This window comes from Schistocerca gregaria, unplaced genomic scaffold, assembly GCF_023897955.1.
Source record: "Schistocerca gregaria isolate iqSchGreg1 unplaced genomic scaffold, iqSchGreg1.2 ptg000198l, whole genome shotgun sequence".
Lineage (NCBI taxonomy): Eukaryota > Metazoa > Arthropoda > Insecta > Orthoptera > Acrididae > Schistocerca > Schistocerca gregaria.
The window spans coordinates 5,466,587-5,492,197 of NW_026061736.1; positions in this window are offsets into that span (position 1 = coordinate 5,466,587).

The following is a 25,611-nucleotide window of genomic DNA, read 5'->3' on the forward strand; positions in this document are numbered from 1 at the left end:
ATTACATCAACTTAGAAGCTTCATCTGTGTTCTACTATGGTGCTTTTAGTGTCTCCGCATACCGCAGCACGCCACATAGCTTTGCAGACGATAAGTACAACCGTTTCAGAGAGAAGAGCGGCCAATGTGACGATCGGGCTTTAAGTCGATTCGATAACAAATGACGAAAACGGACGGATTTCTCAGGTTTTTACTACATATGAACACTTTTCACATTCTCCTATCCAACGCGGGTGCTAGTCCTCCTTTCATGCAGAATCTTAAGGTCCTAGCTCATGTCCAAGGCACCAAAGCCAGCTAAAAAGTCAATAATCGATACCTAAAACTTGAATTTTACTACTTCTTACTGGCTATTACATCGACTTAGATGCTTCATCTGTGTTCTACTATGGTGATTTTATTGTCTCCGCATACCGCAGCACGCGACATAGCTTTGCAGACGATAAGTACAACCGTTTCAGAGAGAAGAGCGGCCAATGTGACGATCGGGCTTTAAGTCGATTCGATAACAAATGACGAAAACGGACGGATTTCTCAGGTTTTTACTACATATGAACACTTTTCACATTCTCCCGTGCAACTCGGCTGCTAGTCCTCCTTTCATGCAGAATCTTAAGGTCCTAGCTCATGTCCAAGGCACCAAAGCCAGCTAAAAAGTCAATAATCGATACCTAAAACTTGAATTGTACTACTTCTTACTGGCTATTACATCATCTTAGAAGCTTCATCTGTGTTCTACTATGGTGCTTTCAGTGTCTCCGCATACCGCAGCACGCGACAAAGCTTTCCAGACGATAAGTACAACCGTTTCAGAGAGAAGAGCAGCCAATGTGACGATCTGGCTTTAAGTCGATTCGATAACAAATGACGAAAACGGACGGATTTCTCAGGATTTTACTACATATGAACACATTTCACATTCTCCCGTACAACGCAGCCGCTAGTCTTCCTTTCATGCAGAATCTTAAGGTCCTAGCTCATGTCCAAGGCACCAAAGCCAGCTAAAAAGTCAATAATTGATACCTAAAACTTGAATTGTACTACTTCTTACTGGCTATTACATCAACTTAGAAGCTTCATCTGTGTTCTACTATGGTGCTTTTAGTGTCTCCGCATACCGCATCACGCGACATAGCTTTGCAGGCGATAAGTACAACCGTTTCAGAGAGAAGAGCGGCCAATGTGACGATCGGGCTTTAAGTCGATTCGATAACAAATGACGAAAACGGACGGATTTCTCAGGTTTTTACTACATATGAACACATTTCACATTCTCCCGTGCAACGCAGCTGCTAGTCCTCCTTTCATGCAGAATCTGAAGGTCCTAGCACATGTCCAAGGCTCCAAAGCCAGCTAAAAAGTAAATAATCAGTACCTAAAACTTGAATTGTACTACTTCTTACTGGCTATTACATCAACTTAGAAGCTTCATCTGTGTTCTACTATGGTGCTTTTAGAGTCTCCGCATACCGCAGCACGCGACATAGCTTTGCAGACGATAAGTACAACCGTTTCAGAGAGAAGAGCGGCCAATGTGACGATCTGGCTTTAAGTCGATTCGATAACAAATGACGAAAACGGACGGATTTCTCAGGTTTTTACTACATATGAAAACTTTTCAAATTCTTCCCTGCAACTCGGCTGCTAGACCTCCTTTCATGCAGATTCTTAAGGTCCTAGCTCATGTCCAAGGCATCAAAGCCAGCTAAAAAGTCAATAATCGATACCTAAAACTTGAATTGTACTACTTCTTACTGGCTATTACATCAAATAAGAAGCTTCATCTGTGATCTACTGTGGTGGTTTCAGTGTCTCCGCCTACCGCAGCATTCGACATAGCTTTGCAGACGATAAGTACAACCGTTTCAGAGAGAAGAGCGGCCAATGTGACGATCTGGCTTTAAGTCGATTCGATAACAAATGACGAAAACGGACGGATTTCTCAGGTTTTTACTACATATGAACACTTTTCACATTCTCCCGTGCAACTCGGCTGCTAGTCCTCCTTTCATGCAGAATCTTAAGGTCCTAGCTCATGTCCAAGGCACCAAAGCCAGCTAAAAAGTCAATAATCGATACCTAAAACTTGAATTATACTACTTCTTACTGGCTATTACATCAACTTAGAAGCTTCATCTGTGTTCTACTATGGTGATTTTAGTGTCTCCGCATACCGCAGCACGCGACATAGCTTTGCAGGCGATAAGGACAACCGTTTCAGAGAGAATAGCGGCCAATGTGACGATCTGGCTTTAAGTCGATTCGATAACAAATGACGAAAACGGACGGATTTCTCAGGTTTTTACTACATATGAAAACTTTTCAAATTCTTCCCTGCAACTCGGCTGCTAGACCTCCTTTCATGCAGATTCTTAAGGTCCTAGCTCATGTCCAAGGCATCAAAGCCAGCTAAAAAGTCAATAATCGATACCTAAAACTTGAATTGTACTACTTCTTACTGGCTATTACATCAAATAAGAAGCTTCATCTGTGATCTACTGTGGTGGTTTCAGTGTCTCCGCCTACCGCAGCATTCGACATAGCTTTGCAGACGATAAGTACAACCGTTTCAGAGAGAAGAGCGGCCAATGTGACGATCTGGCTTTAAGTCGATTCGATAACAAATGACGAAAACGGACGGATTTCTCAGGTTTTTACTACATATGAACACTTTTCACATTCTCCCGTGCAACTCGGCTGCTAGTCCTCCTTTCATGCAGAATCTTAAGGTCCTAGCTCATGTCCAAGGCACCAAAGGCAGCTAAAAAGTCAATAATCAGTACCTAAAACTTGAATTGTACTACTTCTTACTGGCAATTACATCGACTTAGAAGCTTCATCTGTGTTCTACTATGGTGATTTTACTGTCTCCGCATACCGCAGCACGCGACATAGCTTTGCAGACGATAAGTACAAGCGTTTCAGAGAGAAGAGCGGCCAATGTGACGATCTGGCTTTAAGTCGATTCGATAACAAATGACGAAAACGGACGGATTTCTCAGGTTTTTACAACATATGAACACTTTTCACATTCTCCCGTGCAACTCGGCTGCTAGTCCTCCTTTCATGCAGAATCTTAAGGTCCTAGCTCATGTCCAAGGCACCAAAGCCAGCTAAAAAGTCAATAATCGATACCTAAAACTTGAATTGTACTACTTCTTACTGGCTATTACATCAACTTAGAAGCTTCATCTGTGTTCTACTATGGTGCTTTTAGTGTCTCCGCATACCGCAGCACGCCACATAGCTTTGCAGACGATAAGTACAACCGTTTCAGAGAGAAGAGCGGCCAATGTGACGATCGGGCTTTAAGTCGATTCGATAACAAATGACGAAAACGGACGGATTTCTCAGGTTTTTACTACATATGAACACTTTTCACATTCTCCTATCCAACGCGGGTGCTAGTCCTCCTTTCATGCAGAATCTTAAGGTCCTAGCTCATGTCCAAGGCACCAAAGCCAGCTAAAAAGTCAATAATCGATACCTAAAACTTGAATTTTACTACTTCTTACTGGCTATTACATCGACTTAGATGCTTCATCTGTGTTCTACTATGGTGATTTTATTGTCTCCGCATACCGCAGCACGCGACATAGCTTTGCAGACGATAAGTACAACCGTTTCAGAGAGAAGAGCGGCCAATGTGACGATCGGGCTTTAAGTCGATTCGATAACAAATGACGAAAACGGACGGATTTCTCAGGTTTTTACTACATATGAACACTTTTCACATTCTCCCGTGCAACTCGGCTGCTAGTCCTCCTTTCATGCAGAATCTTAAGGTCCTAGCTCATGTCCAAGGCACCAAAGCCAGCTAAAAAGTCAATAATCGATACCTAAAACTTGAATTGTACTACTTCTTACTGGCTATTACATCATCTTAGAAGCTTCATCTGTGTTCTACTATGGTGCTTTCAGTGTCTCCGCATACCGCAGCACGCGACAAAGCTTTCCAGACGATAAGTACAACCGTTTCAGAGAGAAGAGCAGCCAATGTGACGATCTGGCTTTAAGTCGATTCGATAACAAATGACGAAAACGGACGGATTTCTCAGGATTTTACTACATATGAACACATTTCACATTCTCCCGTACAACGCAGCCGCTAGTCTTCCTTTCATGCAGAATCTTAAGGTCCTAGCTCATGTCCAAGGCACCAAAGCCAGCTAAAAAGTCAATAATTGATACCTAAAACTTGAATTGTACTACTTCTTACTGGCTATTACATCAACTTAGAAGCTTCATCTGTGTTCTACTATGGTGCTTTTAGTGTCTCCGCATACCGCATCACGCGACATAGCTTTGCAGGCGATAAGTACAACCGTTTCAGAGAGAAGAGCGGCCAATGTGACGATCGGGCTTTAAGTCGATTCGATAACAAATGACGAAAACGGACGGATTTCTCAGGTTTTTACTACATATGAACACATTTCACATTCTCCCGTGCAACGCAGCTGCTAGTCCTCCTTTCATGCAGAATCTGAAGGTCCTAGCACATGTCCAAGGCTCCAAAGCCAGCTAAAAAGTAAATAATCAGTACCTAAAACTTGAATTGTACTACTTCTTACTGGCTATTACATCAACTTAGAAGCTTCATCTGTGTTCTACTATGGTGCTTTTAGAGTCTCCGCATACCGCAGCACGCGACATAGCTTTGCAGACGATAAGTACAACCGTTTCAGAGAGAAGAGCGGCCAATGTGACGATCTGGCTTTAAGTCGATTCGATAACAAATGACGAAAACGGACGGATTTCTCAGGTTTTTACTACATATGAAAACTTTTCAAATTCTTCCCTGCAACTCGGCTGCTAGACCTCCTTTCATGCAGATTCTTAAGGTCCTAGCTCATGTCCAAGGCATCAAAGCCAGCTAAAAAGTCAATAATCGATACCTAAAACTTGAATTGTACTACTTCTTACTGGCTATTACATCAAATAAGAAGCTTCATCTGTGATCTACTGTGGTGGTTTCAGTGTCTCCGCCTACCGCAGCATTCGACATAGCTTTGCAGACGATAAGTACAACCGTTTCAGAGAGAAGAGCGGCCAATGTGACGATCTGGCTTTAAGTCGATTCGATAACAAATGACGAAAACGGACGGATTTCTCAGGTTTTTACTACATATGAACACTTTTCACATTCTCCCGTGCAACTCGGCTGCTAGTCCTCCTTTCATGCAGAATCTTAAGGTCCTAGCTCATGTCCAAGGCACCAAAGCCAGCTAAAAAGTCAATAATCGATACCTAAAACTTGAATTATACTACTTCTTACTGGCTATTACATCAACTTAGAAGCTTCATCTGTGTTCTACTATGGTGATTTTAGTGTCTCCGCATACCGCAGCACGCGACATAGCTTTGCAGGCGATAAGGACAACCGTTTCAGAGAGAATAGCGGCCAATGTGACGATCTGGCTTTAAGTCGATTCGATAACAAATGACGAAAACGGACGGATTTCTCAGGTTTTTACTACATATGAACACTATTCACATTCTCCCATCCAACGCGGCTGCTAGTCCTCCTTTCACGCAGAATCTTAAGGTCCTACCTCATGTCCAAGGCACCAAAGCCAGCTAAAAAGTCAATAATCGATACCTAAAACTTGAATTGTACTACTTCTTACTGGCTATTACATCATCATAGAAGCTTCATCTGTGTTCTACTATGGTGCTTTTAGTGTCTCCGCATACCGCAGCACGCGACATAGCTTTGCAGACGATAAGTACAACCGTTTCAGAGAGAAGAGTGGCCAATGTGACGATCTGGCTTTAAGTCGATTCGATAACAAATGAGGAAAACGGACGGATTTCTCAGGTTTTTACTACATATGAACACTTTTCACATTCTAACGTGCAACTCGGCTGCTAGGCCTCCTTTCATGCAGAATCTTAAGGTCCTAGCTCATGTCCAAGGCACCAAAGCCAGCTAAAAAGTCAATAATCAGTACCTAAAACTTGAATTGTACTACTTCTTACTGGCTATTACATCAAATAAGAAGCTTCATCTGTGATCTACTGTGGTGGTTTCAGTGTCTCCGCCTACCGCAGCATTCGACATAGCTTTGCAGACGATAAGTACAACCGTTTCAGAGAGAAGTGCGGCCAATGTGACGATCTGGCTTTAAGTCGATTCGATAACAAATGACGAAAACGGACGGATTTCTCAGGTTTTTACTACATATGAACACTTTTCACATTCTAACGTGCAACTCGGCTGCTAGTCCTCCTTTCATGCAGAATCTTAAGGTCCTAGCTCATGTCCAAGGCACCAAAGCCAGCTAAAAGTCAATAATCGATACCTAAAACTTGAATTGTACTACTTCTTACTGGCTATTACATCAAATAAGAAGCTTCATCTGTGATCTACTGTGGTGGTTTCAGTGTCTCCGCCTACCGCAGCATTCGACATAGCTTTGCAGACGATAAGTACAACCGTTTCAGAGAGAAGAGCGGCCAATGTGACGATCTGGCTTTAAGACGATTCGATAACAAATGACGAAAACGGACGGATTTCTCAGGTTTTTACTACATATGAACACTATTCACATTCTCCCATCCAACGCGGCTGCTAGTCCTCCTTTCACGCAGAATCTTAAGGTCCTACCTTATGTCCAAGGCACCAAAGCCAGCTAAAAAGTCAATAATCGATACCTAAAACTTGAATTGTACTACTTCTTACTGGCTATTACATCATCATAGAAGCTTCATCTGTGTTCTACTATGGTGCTTTTAGTGTCTCCGCATACCGCAGCACGCGACATAGCTTTGCAGACGATAAGTACAACCGTTTCAGAGAGAAGAGTGGCCAATGTGACGATCTGGCTTTAAGTCGATTCGATAACAAATGAGGAAAACGGACGGATTTCTCAGGTTTTTACTACTTATGAACACTTTTCACATTCTAACGTGCAACTCGGCTGCTAGTCCTCCTTTCATGCAGAATCTTAAGGTCCTAGCTCATGTCCAAGGCACCAAAGCCAGCTAAAAAGTCAATAATCAGTACCTAAAACTTGAATTGTACTACTTCTTACTGGCTATTACATCAACTTAGAAGCTTCATCTGTGTTCTACTATGGTGCTTTTAGTGTCTCCGCATACCGCAGCACGCGACATAGCTTTGCAGACGATAAGTAAAGCCATTTCAGAGAGAAGAGCGGGCAAGTGACGATCTGGCTTTAAGGCGATTCGATAACAAATGACGAAAACGGACGGATTTCTCAGGTTTTTACTACATATGAACACATTTCACATTCTCCTATCCAACGCGGCTGCTAGTCATCCTTTCATGCAGAATCTTAAGGTCCTAGCTCATGTCCAAGGCACCAAAGCCAGCTAAAAAGTCAATAATCGATACCTAAAACTTGAATTGTACTACTTCTTACTAACTATTACATCATCATAGAAGCTTCATCTGTGTTCTACTATGGTGCTTTTGGTGTCTCCGCATACCGCAGCACGCGACATAGCTTTGCAGACGATAAGTACAACCGTTTCAGAGAGAAGAGCGGCCAATGTGACGATCTGGCTTTAAGTAGATTCGATAACAAATGACGAAAACGGACGGATTTCTCAGGTTTTTACTACATATGAACACTTTTCACATTCACCCGTGCAACTCGGCTGCTAGTCCTCCTTTCATGCAGAATCTTAAGGTCCTAGCTCATGTCCAAGGCACCAAAGCCAGCTAAAAAGTCAATAATCAGTACCTAAAACTTGAATTGTACTACTTCTTACTGGCTATTACATCGACTTAGAAGCTTCATCTGTGTTCTACTATGGTGATTGTATTGTCTCCGCATACCGCAGCACGCGACATAGCTTTGCAGGCGATAAGTACAACCGTTTCAGAGAGAAGAGCGGCCAATGTGACGATCTGGCTTTAAGTCGATTCGATAACAAATGACGAAAACGGACGGATTTCTCAGGTTTTTACTACATATGAACACTTTTCACATTCTCCCCTGCAGCTCGGCTGCTAGTCCTCCTTTCATGCAGAATCTTAAGGTCCTAGCTCATGTCCAAGGCACCAAAGCCAGCTAAAAAGTCAATAATCGATACCAAAAAACTTGAATTGTACTACTTCTTACTGGCTATTACATCATCTTAGAAGCTTCATCTGTGTTCTACTATGGTGCTTTTAGTGTCTCCGCATACCGCAGCACGCGACAAAGCTTTCCAGACGATAAGTACAACCGTTTCAGAGAGAAGAGCAGCCAATGTGACGATCTGGCTTTAAGTCGAGTCGATAACAAATGACGAAAACGGACGGATTTCTCAGGTTTTTACTACATATGAACACTTTTCACATTCTCCTATCCAACGCGGGTGCTAGTCCTCCTTTCATGCAGAATCTTAAGGTCCTAGCTCATGTCCAAGGCACCAAAGCCAGCTAAAAAGTCAATAATCGATACCTAAAACTTGAATTGTACTACTTCTTACTGGCTATTACATCATCATAGAAGCTTCATCTGTGTTCTACTATGGTGCTTTTAGTGTCTCCGCATACCGCAGCACGCGACATAGCTTTGCAGACGATAAGTACAACCGTTTCAAAAGGAAGAGCGGCCAATGTGACGATCTGGCTTTAAGTCGATTCGATAACAAATGACGAAAACGGACGGATTTCTCAGGTTTTTATTACATATGAACACTTTTCACATTCTCCCATGCAACTCGGCTGCTAGTCCTCCTTTAATGCAGAATCTTAAGGTCCTAGCTCATGTCCAAGGCATCAAAGCCAGCTAAAACGTCAATAATCGATACCTAAAACTTGAATTGTACTACTTCTTACTGGCTATTACATCAACTTAGAAGCTTCATCTGTGTTCTACCATGGTGCTTTTAGTGTCTCCGTACACCGCAGTACGCGACATAGCTTTGCAGACGATAAGTACAACCGTTTCAGAGGAAAGAGGGGCCAATGTGACGATCTGGCTTTAAGTCGATTCGATAACAAATGACGAAAACAGACGGATTTCTCAGGTTTTTACTACATATGAACACTTTTCACATTCTCCCGTGCAACTCGGCTGCTAGTCCTCCTTTCATGCAGAATCTTAAGGTCCTAGCTCATGTCCAAGGCACCAAAGCCAGCTAAAAAGTCAATAATCGATACCTAAAACTTGAATTGTACTACTTCTTACTGGCTATTACATCATCTTAGAAGCTTCATCTGTGTTCTACTATGGTGCTTTCAGCGTCTCCGCATACCGCAGCACGCGACAAAGCTTTCCAGACGATAAGTACAACCGTTTCAGAGAGAAGAGCAGCCAATGTGACGATCTGGCTTTAAGTCGATTCGATAACAAATGACGAAAACGGACGGATTTCTCAAGATTTTACTACATATGAACACATTTCACATTCTCCCGTACAACGCGGCCGCTAGTCCTCCTTTCATGCAGAATGTTAAGGTCCTAGCTCATGTCCAAGGCACCAAAGCCAGCTAAAAAGTCAATAATCGATACCTAAAACTTGAATTGTACTACTTCTTACTGGCTATTACATCAACTTAGAAGCTTCATCTGTGTTCTACTATGGTGCTTTTAGTGTCTCCGCATACCGCATCATGCGACATAGCTTTGCAGGCGATAAGTACAACCGTTTCAGAGATAAGAGCGGCCAATGTGACGATCGGGCTTTAAGTCGATTCGATAACAAATGACGAAAACGGACGGCTTTCTCAGGTTTTTACTACATATGAACACATTTCACATTCTCCCGTGCAACGCGGCTGCTAGTCCTCCTTTCATGCAGAATCTTAAGGTCCTAGCTCATGTCCAAGGCTCCAAAGCCAGCTAAAAAGTAAATAATCAGTACCTAAAACTTGAATTGTACTACTTCTTACTGGCTATTACATCAAATTAGAAGCTTCATCTGTGTTCTACTGTGGTGGTTTCAGTGTCTCCGCCTACCGCAGCATACGACATAGCTTTGCAGACGATAAGTACAACCGTTTCAGAGAGAAGAGCGGCCAATGTGACGATCTGGCTTTAAGTAGATTCGATAACAAATGACGAAAACGGACGGATTTCTCAGGTTTTTACTACATATGAACACTTTTCACATTCTAACGTGCAACTCGGCGGCTAGTCCTCCTTTCATGCAGAATCTTAAGGTCCTAGCTCATGTCCAAGGCACCAAAGCCAGCTAAAAAGTCAATAATCAGTACCTAAAACTTGAATTGTACTACTTCTTACTGGCTATTACATCAACTTAGAAGCTTCATCTGTGTTCTACTATGGTGCTTTTAGTGTCTCCGCATACCGCAGCACGCGACATAGCTTTGCAGACGATAAGTACAGCCGTTTCAGAGAGAAGAGCGGGCAAGTGACGATCTGGCTTTAAGGCGATTCGATAACAAATGACGAAAACGGATGGATTTCTCAGGTTTTTACTACATATGAAAACATTTCACATTCTCCTATCCAACGCGGCTGCTAGTCCTCCTTTCATGCAGAATCTTAAGGTCCTAGCTCACGTCCAAGGCACCAAAGCCAGCTAAAAAGTCAATAATCGATACCTAAAACTTGAATTGTACTACTTCTTACTAACTATTACATCATCATAGAAGCTTCATCTGTGTTCTACTATGGTGCTTTTAGTGTCTCCGCATACCGCAGCACGCGACATAGCTTTGCAGACGATAAGTACAACCGTTTCAGAGAGAAGAGCGGCCAATGTGACGATCTGGCTTTAAGTAGATTCGATAACAAATGACGAAAACGGACGGATTTCTCAGGTTTTTACTACATATGAACACTTTTCACATTCTCCCGTGCATCTCGGCTGCTAGTCCTCCTTTCATGCAGAATCTTATGGTCCTAGCTCATGTCCAAGGCACCAAAGCCAGCTAAAAAGTCAATAATCAGTACCTAAAACTTGAATTGTACTACTTCTTACTGGCTATTACATCGACTTAGAAGCTTCATCTGTGTTCTACTATGGTGCTTTTAGTGTCTCCGCATACCGCAGCACGCGACAAAGCTTTCCAGACGATAAGTACAACCGTTTCAGAGAGAAGAGCAGCCAATGTGACGATCTGGCTTTAAGTCGATTCGATAACAAATGACGAAAACGGAGGGATTTCTCAGGTTTTTACTACATATGAACACTTTTCACATTCTCCTATCCAACGCGGGTGCTAGTCCTCCTTTCATGCAGAATCTTAAGGTCCTAGCTCATGTCCAAGGCACCAAAGCCAGCTAAAAAGTCAATAATCGATACCTAAAACTTGAATTGTACTACTTCTTACTGGCTATTACATCAACTTAGAAGGTTCATCTGTGTTCTACTATGGTGATTTTATTGTCTCCGCATACCGCAGCACGCGACATAGCTTTGCAGACGATAAGTACAACCGTTTCAGAGAAAAGAGGGGTTAATGTGACGATCGGGCTTTAAGTCGATTCGATAACAAATGACGAAAACGGACGGATTTCTCAGGTTTCTACTACATATGAACACATTTCACATTCTCCCGTGCAACGCAGCTGCTAGTCCTCCTTTAATGCAGAATCTTAAGATCCTAGCTCATGTCCAAGGCACCAAAGCCAGCTAAAAAGTCAATAATCGATACCTAAAACTTGAATTGTACTACTTCTTACTGGCTATTACATCAACTTAGAAGCTTCATCTGTGTTCTACCATGGTGCTTTTAGTGTCTCCGCACACCGCAGTACGCGACATAGCTTTGCAGACGATAAGTACAACCGTTTCAGAGGAAAGAGGGGCCAATGTGACGATCTGGCTTTAAGTCGATTCGATAACAAATGACGAAAACGGACGGATTTCTCAGGATTTTACTACATATGAACACATTTCACATTCTCCCGTACAACGCGGCCGCTAGTCCTCCTTTCATGCAGAATGTTAAGGTCCTAGCTCATGTCCAAGGCACCAAAGCCAGCTAAAAAGTCAATAATCGATACCTAAAACTTGAATTGTACTACTTCTTACTGGCTATTACATCAACTTAGAAGCTTCATCTGTGTTCTACTATGGTGCTTTTAGTGTCTCCGCATACCGCATCACGCGACATAGCTTTGCAGGCGATAAGTACAACCTTTCAGAGATAAGAGCGGCCAATGTGACGATCGGGCTTTAAGTCGATTCGATAACAAATGACGAAAACGGACGGCTTTCTCAGGTTTTTACTACATATGAACACATTTCACATTCTCCCGTGCAACGCGGCTGCTAGTCCTCCTTTCATGCAGAATCTTAAGGTCCTAGCTCATGTCCAAGGCTCCAAAGCCAGCTAAAAAGTAAATAATCAGTACCTAAAACTTGAATTGTACTACTTCTTACTGGCTATTACATCAACTTAGAAGCTTCATCTATGTTCTACTATGGTGCTTTCAGAGTCTCCGCATACCGCAGCACGCGACATAGCTTTGCAGACGATAAGTACAACCGTTTCAGAGAGAAGAGCGGCCAATGTGACGATCTGGCTTTAAGTCGATTCGATAACAAATGACGAAAACGGACGGATTTCTTAGGTTTCTACTACATATGAACACATTTCACATTCTCCCGTGCAACGCGGCTGCTAGTCCTCCTTTCATGCAGAATCTTAAGGTCCTAGCTCATGTCCAAGGCACCAAAGCCAGCTAAAAAGTCAATAATCAGTACCTAAAACTTGAATTGTACTACTTCTTACTGGCTATTACATCGACTTAGAAGCTTCATCTGTGTTCTACTATGGTGCTTTTAGTGTCTCCGCATACCGCAGCACGCGACAAAGCTTTCCAGACGATAAGTACAACCGTTTCAGAGAGAAGAGCAGCCAATGTGACGATCTGGCTTTAAGTCGATTCGATAACAAATGACGAAAACGGACGGATTTCTCAGGTTTTTACTACATATGAACACTTTTCACATTCTCCTATCCAACGCGGGTGCTAGTCCTCCTTTCATGCAGAATCTTAAGGTCCTAGCTCATGTCCAAGGCACCAAAGCCAGCTAAAAAGTCAATAATCGATACCTAAAACTTGAATTCTACTACTTCTTACTGGCTATTACATCATCATAGAAGCTTCATCTGTGTTCTACTATGGTGCTTTTAGTGTCTCCGCATACCGCAGCACGCGACATAGCTTTGCAGACGATAAGTACAACCGTTTCAGAAGGAAGAGCGGCCAATGTGACAATCTGGCTTTGAGTCGATTCGATAACAAATGACGAAAACGGACGGATTTCTCAGGTTTGTATTACATATGAACACTTTTCACATTCTCCCATGCAACTCGGCTGCTAGTCCTCCTTTCATGCAGAATCTTAAGGTCCTAGCTCATGTCCAAGGCACCAAAGCCAGCAAAAAAGTCAATAATCAGTACCTAAAACTTGAATTGTACTACTTCTTACTGGCTATTACATCGACATAGAAGCTTCATCTGTGTTCTACTATGGTGATTTTATTGTCTCCGCATACCGCATCACGCGACATAGCTTTGCAGACGATAAGTACAACCGTTTCAGAGAGAAGAGCGGCCAATGTGACGATCGGGCTTTAAGTCGATTCGATAACAAATGACGAAAACGGACGGATTTCTCAGGTTTCTACTACATATGAACACATTTCACATTCTCCCGTGCAACGCGGCTGCTAGTCCTCCTTTAATGCAGAATCTTAAGGTCCTAGCTCATGTCCAAGGCACCAAAGCCAGCTAATAAGTCAATAATCGATACCTAAAACTTGAATTGTACTACTTCTTACTGGCTATTACATCAACTTAGAAGGTTCATCTGTGTTCTACTATGGTGATTTTATTGTCTCCGCATACCGCAGCACGCGACATAGCTTTGCAGACGATAAGTACAACCGTTTCAGAGAAAAGAGGGGTTAATGTGACGATCGGGCTTTAAGTCGATTCGATAACAAATGACGAAAACGGACGGCTTTCTCAGGTTTTTACTACATATGAACACATTTCACATTCTCCCGTGCAACGCGGCTGCTAGTCCTCCTTTCATGCAGAATCTTAAGATCCTAGCTCATGTCCAAGGCTCCAAAGCCAGCTAAAAAGTAAATAATCAGTACCTAAAACTTGAATTGTACTACTTCTTACTGGCTATTACATCAACTTAGAAGCTTCATCTATGTTCTACTATGGTGCTTTCAGAGTCTCCGCATACCGCAGCACGCGACATAGCTTTGCAGACGATAAGTACAACCGTTTCAGAGAGAAGAGCGGCCAATGTGACGATCTGGCTTTAAGTCGATTCGATAACAAATGACGAAAACGGACGGATTTCTTAGGTTTCTACTACATATGAACACATTTCACATTCTCCCGTGCAACGCGGCTGCTAGTCCTCCTTTCATGCAGAATCTTAAGGTCCTAGATCATGTCCAAGGCACCAAAGCCAGCTAAAAAGTCAATAATCAGTACCTAAAACTTGAATTGTACTACTTCTTACTGGCTATTACATCGACTTAGAAGCTTCATCTGTGTTCTACTATGGTGCTTTTAGTGTCTCCGCATACCGCAGCACGCGACAAAGCTTTCCAGACGATAAGTACAACCGTTTCAGAGAGAAGAGCAGCCAATGTGACGATCTGGCTTTAAGTCGATTCGATAACAAATGACGAAAACGGACGGATTTCTCAGGTTTTTACTACATATGAACACTTTTCACATTCTCCTATCCAACGCGGGTGCTAGTCCTCCTTTCATGCAGAATCTTAAGGTCCTAGCTCATGTCCAAGGCACCAAAGCCAGCTAAAAAGTCAATAATCGATACCTAAAACTTGAATTCTACTACTTCTTACTGGCTATTACATCATCATAGAAGCTTCATCTGTGTTCTACTATGGTGCTTTTAGTGTCTCCGCATACCGCAGCACGCGACATAGCTTTGCAGACGATAAGTACAACCGTTTCAGAAGGAAGAGCGGCCAATGTGACAATCTGGCTTTAAGTCGATTCGATAACAAATGACGAAAACGGACGGATTTCTCAGGTTTGTATTACATATGAACACTTTTCACATTCTCCCATGCAACTCGGCTGCTAGTCCTCCTTTCATGCAGAATCTTAAGGTCCTAGCTCATGTCCAAGGCACCAAAGCCAGCTAATAAGTCAATAATCGATACCTAAAACTTGAATTGTACTACTTCTTACTGGCTATTACATCAACTTAGAAGGTTCATCTGTGTTCTACTATGGTGATTTTATTGTCTCCGCATACCGCAGCACGCGACATAGCTTTGCAGACGATAAGTACAACCATTTCAGAGAAAAGAGGGGTTAATATGACGATCGGGCTTTAAGTCGATTCGATAACAAATGACGAAAACGGACGGATTTCTCAGGTTTCTACTACATATGAACACATTTCACATTCTCCCGTGCAACGCGGCTGCTAGTCCTCCTCTAATGCAGAATCTTAAGATCCTAGCTCATGTCCAAGGCACCAAAGCCAGCTAAAAAGTCAATAATCGATACCTAAAACTTGAATTGTACTACTTCTTCCTGGCTATTACATCAACTTAGAAGCTTCATCTGTGTTCTACCATGGTGCTTTTAGTGTCCCCGCACACCGCAGTACGCGACATAGCTTTGCAGACGATAAGTACAACCGTTTCAGAGGAAAGAGGGGCCAATGTGACGATCTGGCTTTAAGTCGATTCGATAACAAATGACGAAAACGGACGGATTTCTCAGGATTTTACTACATATGAACACATTTCACATTCTCCCGTACAACGCGGCCGCTAGTCCTCCTTTCATGCAGAATGTTAAGGTCCTAGCTCATGTCCAAGGCACCAAAGCCAGCTAAAAAGTCAATAATCGATACCTAAAACTTGAATTGTACTACTTCTTACTGGCTATTACATCAACTTAGAAGCTTCATCTGTGTTCTACTATGGTGCTTTTAGTGTCTCCGCATACCGCATCACGCGACATAGCTTTGCAGGCGATAAGTACAACCGTTTCAGAGATAAGAGCGGCCAATGTGACGATCGGGCTTTAAGTCGATTCGATAACAAATGACGAAAACGGACGGCTTTCTCAGGTTTTTACTACATATGAACACATTTCACATTCTCCCGTGCAACGCGGCTGCTAGTCCTCCTTTCATGCAGAATCTTAAGGTCCTAGCTCATGTCCAAGGCTCCAAAGCCAGCTAAAAAGTAAATAATCAGTACCTAAAACTTGAATTGTACTACTTCTTACTGGCTATTACATCAACTTAGAAGCTTCATCTATGTTCTACTATGGTGCTTTCAGAGTCTCCGCATACCGCAGCACGCGACATAGCTTTGCAGACGATAAGTACAACCGTTTCAGAGAGAAGAGCGGCCAATGTGACGATCTGGCTTTAAGTCGATTCGATAACAAATGACGAAAACGGACGGATTTCTCAGGTTTCTACTACATATGAACACATTTCACATTCTCCCGTGCAACGCGGCTGCTAGTCCTCCTTTCATGCAGAATCTTAAGGTCCTAGCTCATGTCCAAGGCACCAAAGCCAGCTAAAAAGTCAATAATCGATACCTAAAACTTGAATTGTACTACTTCTTACTGGCTATTACATCATCTTAGAAGCTTCATCTGTGTTCTACTATGGTGCTTTCAGTGTCTCCACATACCGCAGCACGCGACAAAGCTTTCCAGACGATAAGTACAACCGTTTCAGAGAGAAGAGCAGCCAATGTGACGATCTGGCTTTAAGTCGATTCGATAACAAATGACGAAAACGGACGGATTTCTCAGGATTTTACTACATATGAACACATTTCACATTCTCCCGTACAACGCGGCCGCTAGTCCTCCTTTCATGCAGAATGTTAAGGTCCTAGCTCATGTCCAAGGCACCAAAGCCAGCTAAACGTCAATAATCGATACCTAAAACTTGAATTGTACTACTTCTTACTGGCTATTACATCAACTTAGAAGCTTCATCTGTGTTCTACTATGGTGCTTTTAGTGTCTCCGCATACCGCATAACGCGACATAGCTTTGCAGGCGATAAGTACAACCGTTTCAGAGATAAGAGCGGCCAATGTGACGATCGGGCTTTAAGTCGATTCGATAACAAATGACGAAAACGGACGGCTTTCTCAGGTTTTTACTACATATGAACACATTTCACATTCTCCCGTGCAACGCGGCTGCTAGTCCTCCTTTCATGCAGAATCTTAAGGTCCTAGCTCCAAAGCCAGCTAAAAAGTAAATAATCAGTACCTAAAACTTGAATTGTACTACTTCTTACTGGCTATTACATCAACTTAGAAGCTTCATCTATGTTCTACTATGGTGCTTTCAGAGTCTCCGCATACCGCAGCACGCGACATAGCTTTGCAGACGATAAGTACAACCGTTTCAGAGAGAAGAGCGGCCAATGTGACGATCTGGCTTTAAGTCGATTCGATAACAAATGAGGAAAACGGACAGATTTTTCAGGTTTTTACAACATATGAACACTTTTCACATTCTCCCGTGCAACTCGGCTGCTAGTCCTCCTTTCATGCAGAATCTTAAGGTCCTAGCTCATGTCCAAGGCACCAAAGCCAGCTAAAAAGTCAATAATCAGTACCTAAAGTTTGAATTGTACTACTTCTTACTGGCTGTTACATCAACTTAGAAGCTTCATCTGTGTTCTACTATGGTGCTTTTAGTGTCTCCGCATACCGCAGCACGCGACATAGCTTTGCAGACGATAAGTAGAACCGTTTGAGAGAGAAGAGCGGCCAATGTGACGATCTGGCTGTAAGTCGATTCGATAACAAATGACGAAAACGGACGGATATCTCAGGTTTTTACTACATATGAACACTTTTCACATTGTCCCGTGCAACTCTGCTGCTAGTCCTCCTTTCATGCAGAATCTTAAGGTCCTAGCGCATGTCCAAGGCACCAAAGCCAGCTAAAAAGTCAATAATCGATACCTAAAACTTGAATTGTACTACTTCTTACTGGCTATCACATCAACTTAGAAGCTTCATCTGTGTTCTACTATGGTGCTTTTAGGGTCTCCGCATACCGCAGCACGCGACATAGCTTTGCAGACGATAAGTACAACCGTGTCAGACAGAAGAGCGGCCAATGTGACGATCTGGCTTTGAGTCGATTCGATAACAAATGACGAAAACGGACGGATTTCTCAGGTTTTTACTACATATGAACACTTTTCACATTCTCCCGTGCAACTCGGCTGCTAGTCCTCCTTTTGATGCAGAATCTTAAGGTCCTAGCTCATGTCCAAGGCACCACAGCCAGCTAAAAAATCAATAATCGATACCTAAAACTTGAATTGTACTACTTCTTACTGGCTATTACATCAACTTAGAAGCTTCATCTGTGTTCTACTATGGTGCTTTTAGTGTCTCCGCATACCGCAGCACGCGACATAGCTTTGAAGACGATAAGTACAACCGTTTCAGAGAGAAGAGCGGCCAATGTGACGATATGGCTTTAAGTCGATTCGATAACAAATGACGAAAACGGACGGATTTCTCAGGTTTTTACTACATATGAACACTTTTCACATTCTCCCCTGCAACTCGGCTGCTAATCCTCCTTTCATGCAGATTCTTAAGGTCCTAGCTCATGTCCAAGGCATCAAAGCCAGCTAAAAAGTCAATAATCAATACCTAAAACTTGAATTGTACTACTTCTTACTGGCTATTACATCAAATTAGAAGCTTCATCTGTGTTCTACTATGGTGCTTTTAGTGTCTCCGCATACCGCAGCACGCGACAAAGCTTTCCAGACGATAAGTACAACCGTTTCAGAGAGAAGAGCAGCCAATGTGACGATCTGGCTTTAAGTCGATTTGATAACAAATGACGAAAACGGACGGATTTCTCAGGTTTTTACTACATATGAACACATTTCACATTCTCCCGTACAACGCGGCTGCTAGTCCTCCTTTCATGCAGAATCTTAAGGTCCTAGCTCATGTCCAAGGCACCAAAGCCAGCTAAAAAGTCAATAATCAATACCTAAAACTTGAATTGTACTACTTCTTACTGGCTATCACATCAACTTAGAAGCTTCATCTGTGTTCTACTATGGTGCTTTTAGTGTCTCCGAATACCGCAGTACGCGACATAGCTTTGCAGACGATAAATACAACCGTTTCAGAGAGAAGAGCGGCAAATGTGACGATCTGGCTTTAAGTCGATTCGATAACAAATGAGGAAAACGGACGGATTTCTCAGGTTTTTACTACATATGAACACTTTTCAAATTCTCCCGTGCAACTCGGCTGCTAGTCCTCCTTTCATGCAGAATCTTAAGGTCCTAGCTCATGTCCAAGGCATCAAAGCCAGCTAAAAAGTCAATAACCGATACCTAAAACTTGAATTGTACTACTTCTTACTGGCTATTATATCAACTTAGAAGCTTCATCTGTGTTTCACTAGGGTGATTTTAGTGTCCCCGCATGCCGCAGCACGCGACATAGCTTTGCAGACGATAAGTACAACCGTTTCAGAGAGAAGAGCGGCCAATGTGACGATCTGGCTTTAAGTCGATTAGACAACAAATGACGAAAACGGACGGATTTCTCAGGTTTATACTACATATGAACACATTTCACATTCTCCCGTACAACGCGGCTGCTAGTCCTCCTTTCATGCAGAATCTTAAGGTCCTAGCTCATGTCCAAGGCACCAAAGCCAGCTAAAAAGTCAAAAATCAATACCTAAAACTTGAATTGTACTACTTCTTACTGGCTATCACATCAACTTAGAAGCTTCATCTGTGTTGTACTAAGATGCTTTTAGTGTCTCCGCATACCGCAGCACGCGACATAGCTTTGAAGACGATAAGTACAACCGTTTCAGAGAGAAGAGCGGCCAATGTGACGATCTGGCTTTAAGTCGATTCGATAACAAATGACGAAAAGGGACGGATTTCTCAGGTTTTTACTACGTATGAACACTTTTCACATTGTCCCGTGCAACTCGGCTGCTAGTCCTCCTTTTGATGCAGAATCTTAAGATCCTAGCTCATATCCAAGGCACCAAAGGCAGCTAAAAAATAATAATCGATACCTAAAACTTGAATTGTACTACTTCTTACTGGCTATTACATCAACTTAGAAGCTTCATCTGTGTTCTACTATGGTGCTTTTAGTGTCTCCGCATACCGCAGCACGCGACATAGCTTTGAAGACGATAAGTACAACCGTTTCAGAGAGAAGAGCGGCCAATGTGACGATCTGGCTTTAAGTCGATTCGATAACAAATGACGAAAACGGACGGATTTCTCAGGTTTTTACTACATATGAACACTTTTCACATTCTCCCGTGCAACTCGGCTGCTAATCCTCCTTTCATGCAGATTCTTAAGGTCCTAGCTCATGTCCAAGGCATCAAAGCCAGCTTAAAAGTCAATAATCAATACCTAAAACTTGAATTGTACTACTTCTTACTGGCTATTACATCAAATTAGAAGCTTCATCTGTGTTCTACTGTGGTGGTTTTAGTGTCTCCGCCTACCGCAGCATACGACATAGCTTTGCAGACGATAAGTACAACCGTTTCAGAGAGAAGAGCGGCCAATATGACGATCTGGCTTTAAGTCGATTCGATAACAAATGACGAAAACGGACGGATTTCTCAGGTGTTTACTACATATGAACACTTTTCACATTCTCCCGTGCAACTCGGCTGCTAGTCCTCCTTTCATGCAGAATCTTAAGGTCCTAGCTCATGTCCAAGGCACCAAAGCCAGCTAAAAAGTCAATAATCGATACCTAAAACTTGAATTGTACTACTTCTTACTGGCTATTACATCATCTTAGAAGCTACATCTGTGTCCTACTATGGTGCTTTTAGTGTCTCCGTATACCGCAGTACGCGACATAGCTTTGCAGACGATAAATACAACCGTTTCAGAGAGCAGAGCGGCTAATGTGACGATTTGGCTTTAAGTCGATTCGACAAAAATGACGAAAACGGACGGATTCCTCAGGTTTTTACTCTATTTGAACACTTTTCACATTCTCCCGTGCAGCTCGGCTGCTTCTCCTCCTTTCATGCAGATTCTTAAGGTCCTAGCTCATGTCCAAGGCACCAAAGCCAGCTAAAAAGTCAATAATCGATACCTAAAACTTTAATTGTACTACTTCTTACTGGCTATTACATCAACTTAGAAGCTTCATCTGTGTTCTACTATGGTGCTTTTAGTGTCTCCGCATAGCGCAGCACGAGACATAGCATTGCAGACGATAAGTACAACCGTTTCAGAGAGAAGAGCGGCCAATGTGACGATCTGGCTTTAAGTCGATTCGATAACAAATGACGAAAACGGACGGAGTTCTCAGGTTTTTACTTTATATGAACACTTTTCACATTCTCCCTTGCAACTCGGCTGTTAATCCTCCTTTCATGCAGATTCTTAAGGTCCTAGCTCATGTCCAAGGCATCAAAGCCAGCTAAAAAGTCAATAATCAATACCTAAAACTTGAATTGTACTACTTCTTACTGGCTATTACATCAAATTAGAAGCTTCATCTGTGTTCTACTGTGGTGGTTTAAGTGTCTCCGCCTACCGCAGCATACGACATAGCTTTGCAGACGATAAGTACAACCGTTTCAGAGAGAAGAGCGGCCAATGTGTCGATCTGGCTTTAAGTCGATTCGATAACAAATGACGAAAACGGACGGATTTCTCAGGTTTCTACTACATATGAACACATTTCACATTCTCCCGTGCAACGCGGCTGCTAGTCCTCCTTTAATGCAGAATCTTAAGGTCCTAGCTCATGTCCAAGGCACCAAAGCCAGCTAATAAGTCAATAATCGATACCTAAAACTTGAATTGTACTACTTCTTACTGGCTATTACATCAACTTAGAAGGTTCATCTGTGTTCTACTATGGTGATTTTATTGTCTCCGCATACCGCAGCACGCGACATAGCTTTGCAGACGATAAGTACAACCGTTTCAGAGAAAAGAGGGGTTAATGTGACGATCGGGCTTTAAGTCGATTCGATAACAAATGACGAAAACGGACGGCTTTCTCAGGTTTTTACTACATATGAACACATTTCACATTCTCCCGTGCAACGCGGCTGCTAGTCCTCCTTTCATGCAGAATCTTAAGATCCTAGCTCATGTCCAAGGCTCCAAAGCCAGCTAAAAAGTAAATAATCAGTACCTAAAACTTGAATTGTACTACTTCTTACTGGCTATTACATCAACTTAGAAGCTTCATCTATGTTCTACTATGGTGCTTTCAGAGTCTCCGCATACCGCAGCACGCGACATAGCTTTGCAGACGATAAGTACAACCGTTTCAGAGAGAAGAGCGGCCAATGTGACGATCTGGCTTTAAGTCGATTCGATAACAAATGACGAAAACGGACGGATTTCTTAGGTTTCTACTACATATGAACACATTTCACATTCTCCCGTGCAACGCGGCTGCTAGTCCTCCTTTCATGCAGAATCTTAAGGTCCTAGATCATGTCCAAGGCACCAAAGCCAGCTAAAAAGTCAATAATCAGTACCTAAAACTTGAATTGTACTACTTCTTACTGGCTATTACATCGACTTAGAAGCTTCATCTGTGTTCTACTATGGTGCTTTTAGTGTCTCCGCATACCGCAGCACGCGACAAAGCTTTCCAGACGATAAGTACAACCGTTTCAGAGAGAAGAGCAGCCAATGTGACGATCTGGCTTTAAGTCGATTCGATAACAAATGACGAAAACGGACGGATTTCTCAGGTTTTTACTACATATGAACACTTTTCACATTCTCCTATCCAACGCGGGTGCTAGTCCTCCTTTCATGCAGAATCTTAAGGTCCTAGCTCATGTCCAAGGCACCAAAGCCAGCTAAAAAGTCAATAATCGATACCTAAAACTTGAATTCTACTACTTCTTACTGGCTATTACATCATCATAGAAGCTTCATCTGTGTTCTACTATGGTGCTTTTAGTGTCTCCGCATACCGCAGCACGCGACATAGCTTTGCAGACGATAAGTACAACCGTTTCAGAAGGAAGAGCGGCCAATGTGACAATCTGGCTTTAAGTCGATTCGATAACAAATGACGAAAACGGACGGATTTCTCAGGTTTGTATTACATATGAACACTTTTCACATTCTCCCATGCAACTCGGCTGCTAGTCCTCCTTTCATGCAGAATCTTAAGGTCCTAGCTCATGTCCAAGGCACCAAAGCCAGCTAATAAGTCAATAATCGATACCTAAAACTTGAATTGTACTACTTCTTACTGGCTATTACATCAACTTAGAAGGTTCATCTGTGTTCTACTATGGTGATTTTATTGTCTCCGCATACCGCAGCACGCGACATAGCTTTGCAGACGATAAGTACAACCATTTCAGAGAAAAGAGGGGTTAATATGACGATCGGGCTTTAAGTCGATTCGATAACAAATGACGAAAACGGACGGATTTCTCAGGTTTCTACTACATATGAACACATTTCACATTCTCCCGTGCAACGCGGCTGCTAGTCCTCCTCTAATGCAGAATCTTAAGATCCTAGCTCATGTCCAAGGCACCAAAGCCAGCTAAAAAGTCAATAATCGATACCTAAAACTTGAATTGTACTACTTCTTCCTGGCTATTACATCAACTTAGAAGCTTCATCTGTGTTCTACCATGGTGCTTTTAGTGTCCCCGCACACCGCAGTACGCGACATAGCTTTGCAGACGATAAGTACAACCGTTTCAGAGGAAAGAGGGGCCAATGTGACGATCTGGCTTTAAGTCGATTCGATAACAAATGACGAAAACGGACGGATTTCTCAGGATTTTACTACATATGAACACATTTCACATTCTCCCGTACAACGCGGCCGCTAGTCCTCCTTTCATGCAGAATGTTAAGGTCCTAGCTCATGTCCAAGGCACCAAAGCCAGCTAAAAAGTCAATAATCGATACCTAAAACTTGAATTGTACTACTTCTTACTGGCTATTACATCAACTTAGAAGCTTCATCTGTGTTCTACTATGGTGCTTTTAGTGTCTCCGCATACCGCATCACGCGACATAGCTTTGCAGGCGATAAGTACAACCGTTTCAGAGATAAGAGCGGCCAATGTGACGATCGGGCTTTAAGTCGATTCGATAACAAATGACGAAAACGGACGGCTTTCTCAGGTTTTTACTACATATGAACACATTTCACATTCTCCCGTGCAACGCGGCTGCTAGTCCTCCTTTCATGCAGAATCTTAAGGTCCTAGCTCATGTCCAAGGCTCCAAAGCCAGCTAAAAAGTAAATAATCAGTACCTAAAACTTGAATTGTACTACTTCTTACTGGCTATTACATCAACTTAGAAGCTTCATCTATGTTCTACTATGGTGCTTTCAGAGTCTCCGCATACCGCAGCACGCGACATAGCTTTGCAGACGATAAGTACAACCGTTTCAGAGAGAAGAGCGGCCAATGTGACGATCTGGCTTTAAGTCGATTCGATAACAAATGACGAAAACGGACGGATTTCTCAGGTTTCTACTACATATGAACACATTTCACATTCTCCCGTGCAACGCGGCTGCTAGTCCTCCTTTCATGCAGAATCTTAAGGTCCTAGCTCATGTCCAAGGCACCAAAGCCAGCTAAAAAGTCAATAATCGATACCTAAAACTTGAATTGTACTACTTCTTACTGGCTATTACATCATCTTAGAAGCTTCATCTGTGTTCTACTATGGTGCTTTCAGTGTCTCCACATACCGCAGCACGCGACAAAGCTTTCCAGACGATAAGTACAACCGTTTCAGAGAGAAGAGCAGCCAATGTGACGATCTGGCTTTAAGTCGATTCGATAACAAATGACGAAAACGGACGGATTTCTCAGGATTTTACTACATATGAACACATTTCACATTCTCCCGTACAACGCGGCCGCTAGTCCTCCTTTCATGCAGAATGTTAAGGTCCTAGCTCATGTCCAAGGCACCAAAGCCAGCTAAACGTCAATAATCGATACCTAAAACTTGAATTGTACTACTTCTTACTGGCTATTACATCAACTTAGAAGCTTCATCTGTGTTCTACTATGGTGCTTTTAGTGTCTCCGCATACCGCATAACGCGACATAGCTTTGCAGGCGATAAGTACAACCGTTTCAGAGATAAGAGCGGCCAATGTGACGATCGGGCTTTAAGTCGATTCGATAACAAATGACGAAAACGGACGGCTTTCTCAGGTTTTTACTACATATGAACACATTTCACATTCTCCCGTGCAACGCGGCTGCTAGTCCTCCTTTCATGCAGAATCTTAAGGTCCTAGCTCCAAAGCCAGCTAAAAAGTAAATAATCAGTACCTAAAACTTGAATTGTACTACTTCTTACTGGCTATTACATCAACTTAGAAGCTTCATCTATGTTCTACTATGGTGCTTTCAGAGTCTTTGCATACCGCAGCACGCGACATAGCTTTGCAGACGATAAGTACAACCGTTTCAGAGAGAAGAGCGGCCAATGTGACGATCTGGCTTTAAGTCGATTCGATAACAAATGAGGAAAACGGACAGATTTTTCAGGTTTTTACAACATATGAACACTTTTCACATTCTCCCGTGCAACTCGGCTGCTAGTCCTCCTTTCATGCAGAATCTTAAGGTCCTAGCTCATGTCCAAGGCACCAAAGCCAGC